This window comes from Lolium rigidum, chromosome 6 (genome assembly GCF_022539505.1).
Source record: "Lolium rigidum isolate FL_2022 chromosome 6, APGP_CSIRO_Lrig_0.1, whole genome shotgun sequence".
Classification (NCBI taxonomy): domain Eukaryota; kingdom Viridiplantae; phylum Streptophyta; class Magnoliopsida; order Poales; family Poaceae; genus Lolium; species Lolium rigidum.
The window spans coordinates 57,595,139-57,599,422 of NC_061513.1; positions in this window are offsets into that span (position 1 = coordinate 57,595,139).

The window sequence follows — 4,284 nt, forward strand, 5'->3', positions numbered from 1 at the left end:
AATCCCTTTGGAGCATCTGCCCCATGCTATATATATGTGTATTTGACCATGCTTATGATGGATTTCTTTTAAGGACTCTAGCTAGATTAGAGGGGAAAAAGTTGTTGCTTTGTTGCCTATGATAATGGATCATCAAATGTTTCCCTTTGTCCCTGGTTGCCTCCTTAATTGATGCCTTATGATCCAAATGACCCAAGTCCCTTGCATGATCCCATTTGTCCCTAATGTTGCTTAAGATGAATAAATTCCCTCTAATCACCATTTGGAGATCAAGACTAGTTCTTGATTTCCATTAGCTAGACTCCAATATTAAAAATGTCTCCCAAATATGGAGACAAACATTTTAACATTACCCCAAGTGATTTACTTGTCGATGATTAGATGGTTGGTCGATCACTCGTACACTCGGGGTGGAGCAAGTGAGGCTTGGTGTGATGGCACAAATATCAATATCTTGTGCATCCTACCCGGCCTCACTTACTCCATCCCTGGATGTTAAACTTTGTTTCGACCAACAAAGTATGAGGCATTCCATTTAGTTGATACCACTTGGCTCTTTCTTCCATTTTAGTGCCGATGATTAGAATGTTCGGTCAATCTGTACACTCCGGGTGTCGCTAGTGAGCCTGGTGTGATGGCACAAATATCAATCTCTTGTGCATCCTACCTGGCCTCACTAACGCCATCCCGGGATGTTCATATTTGTTTCGACCAACAAAGTATGAGGCATTCCATTTAGTTCATACTAGCTACTTCTTAATTGCATTGGCCTTTCTTCCATTTTAGTGCCGATGATTAGAATGTTTGGTCACCTATACGCCGCAATATACTTTGTAGACGAGCCCCCCTTTCCCCGGCCGCCGTTCCGTGAACGAGTCCTTGATGAGACAACAACGCCGACATGCCTCTCCGGCGCAGCACCACTTTTCTTCTCTCGCCGTCCGAGTACGTGAACGAGTCCTTAATGCCAAGACGGTGCCAGCCTCCCTAGCATCATGCCGACCCTCTGTTGTCGCGCTTCGGGCCGTGTCGATCATGCGCCCTGCACTCTTCGCCTTCTTGCCCGGTGAACGAATAGACTAATCGTTGGAATAAGGAAGCCGATGACGGCCGATCGCAATTTAATCTTGCGACCGGCTGTCATCGGTTTCCTTATTCCAACGATCAGCCTATTGGTTCACCGGGCAAGAAGGCGAACAGATGCAGGCGCGGGACACACGGCTTGAAGCGCGGCAACACGGCCCGGCATAATGCTGGGCAGGCCGGCACGGTCTTTGCATCAAGGACTCGTTCGCTGGACAGCGAGGGACTGGCGTGGTTCTGCGCCGGAGATGCAGATCGGCGTTGTTGTGTCGTCAAGCACCCGTTGACGGAACGCCGACCGGGGAAAGGGGGCCCTTCTGCAAAGTATTTGTGTTGACCAACAATGTATGAGGCACATATTTTATTTTGTCATTCCATTTGCTTTGAGATTTTCAAAATGCCGGTGATTAAAATGTTTGGTCACCGTACACTCGGGGGTGGCGTAAGTGAGCCTGGTAAGATAGCACAAATATCAATCTCTTGTGCATCCTACCTGGCCTCGCTTACACCATCCCTAAATGTTAATATTTGTGTTGACCAACAATGTATGAGGCACTTATTCCATTTTGTCATTCCATTTGCTTTGAGATTTTCAAAATGCCGATGATTAAAATGCTTGGTCACCGTACACTCGGGGCGGTGTTAGTGAGCCTCGTGTGATTGCACAAATATCAATCTCTTGTGCATCCTACCCGGCTCGCTAACTCCGTCCCGGAATGTTAATATTTGTTTCGACCAACAAAGTATGAGGCCCTTGTCATTCCATTTGCTTTGGTATTTTCAAAATGCCGATGATTAAAATGTTGGTCACCGTACACTTGGGGGTGGCGTAAGTGAGCCTGGTAAGATAGCACAAATATCAATCTCTTGTGCATCGGACTTGGTCTCACTGACGCCATCCCTAAATGTTAATATTTGTGTTGACCAACAATGTATGAGGCACTTATTCCATTTTGTCATTCCATTTGCTTTGACATTTTCAAAATGCCGATGATTAAAATGTTTGGTCACCGTACACTCGGGGGCGGCGTAAGTGAGCCCGGTAAGATAGCACAAATATCAATCTCTTGTGCATCGGACTTGGTCTCACTTACACCGTCCCTGAATGTTAATATTTGTGTTGACCAACAATGTATGAGGCATTTATTCCATTTCTCTTGTGCATCGGATACTTGTTGGTCTCACTTTCTTCCATTTTCATCATAGTAGGAACTGGATGGAAGGACCCCGATGCAAGCGAGCCGGGTGGGTAGAGATGACGGAGCAAAGGAGGAACCGGATGAAGACTACTTTGTATCTCGAAATTGTGAATTTTGTATGAATTAAGAGTTGTATGCAAAACATTTGACACTTGCCACTATATATGTATCTCGATCGGGCTCTAAGTAATGTGATGATGATGTCTATGTTATATCTGTGCAATGTACATGATATTTATGTTATATCTGAATGTTGCTGTATATAACCTGTGTATCTGTATTGTGTATCTGTATTGCTGTGTATAAACTGCATATGTATAGCATGCAGCACAAAATCGTGTATAATACAAGCAAATTATGTGGCGCACTAAGAAGAAATTCTGTGGCGCACGCTTTTCTGTGGCGCACCTAAGAACAAGTGCGCCACAGAAACCTTATTTCTGTGGCGCACGACCAGGTGCGCCACAGAAAGCTTATTTTTGTGGCGACGTTTCTGTGGCGCACCACCCGTGCGCCACAGAATCAAATTTTCGTGCGCCACTGATGAGGCTTTTCCTACTAGTGGGGTAACCAAAGGGATAACCTGCAAAAATGATGGGAAGCTTTTTGTGTTAAAGATGCAATCATACAGCAGAAACCCCAACTCTAATGTTCCTTTTATCTTTTTTGGGCACCCCATTCAACCACTTTCCAAACATATTTGTAATATTTAGGGGGGGAGGTATATTAAAAGTCATATAGATGATTCTCCAGATCATGCGTGTAAATGGACAAGAAACAAATAAGTGTTGTATTGTCTCCTCTTGATCACAGAAACAACAACTTACATCACCATGCCAATTACGTTTGACTAAATTATCTTTCGTGAGTATGACCTTCTTATGAAGAAACCACATAAAAATCTTAATTTTCAAAGGTACCTTCATTTTCCAAATATAGTTCTTAAGATATGGAGTGTGGCCATTAAGCATATCATTATACATGGATTTAATAGTAAAACGGCCTGATGTTGTAAGCCTCCATTTGAAAATATCCTCATGATCTGTGAGTTGAACTAGAATTAATCTATGTAACAAGTGTGTCCATCTATCCCATTTATTGCCATCCAAAGTTCTTCTAAAACCTATATTGATAGGGGTAGAGGAAAGCACATTCTCAACTGTAACATTTTTGTGATGAACAATATTATAAAGGGAGGGATACTCAGTTGCCAAGGACCTTTGTCCTAACCAAATATCCTCCCAGAATCTAGTAGTGATCCCATTACCTACAACAAAAGACCCACGCTTAAAAAAATCATCTTTAGCATTCATAAGCCCTTTTCAAAAAGGAGAATTGGTTGGTTTCGCTGAAACTTGAGAAAGAGTCTTAGAGTTCAAATATTTCTTATATAACAACTCTTGCCACATCCCTTCTTTATTAATAAGTTTATCTAGCCACTTGGCTAGCAGACTCTTATTCTTTGACTCTAAATCCTCTACTCCAAACCCACCTTGGTCTTTCGGTCTACAAAGTATGTTCCACTTGGTCAATCTATATTTTCGTTTATGTCCATCACTTTGCCAGAAAAAGCGTGATCTAAAAAAGTCTAGTCTTTCCCGAACACCCTTTGGAATTTCGAGAAAATAAAACATGAACATGGGAAGGCTCGTGAGAACAGAGTTAATAAGCACTAAGCGATCGCCATACGATAACATTTTACCTATCCAACTACTCAATTTTTTCTCAAAGCGATCCTCCACTGGCTTCCACTCTCCATTTCTTAACTTGCGAAAATGAATTGGTATACCCAAATATCTAAATGGTAATGACCCTATATCACACCCAAAAAGAATTTTATAATCATTTTCAACCTCCTTGGCCTTGCCAAAACAGAATAACTCGCTCTTATGAAAATTTATCTTCAAACCTGACAATTGTTCGAAAATACAGAGAACTAATTTCATATTCAAAGCTTTGTCTAAATCATGCTCCATAAAAATAATAGTGTCATCAGCATATT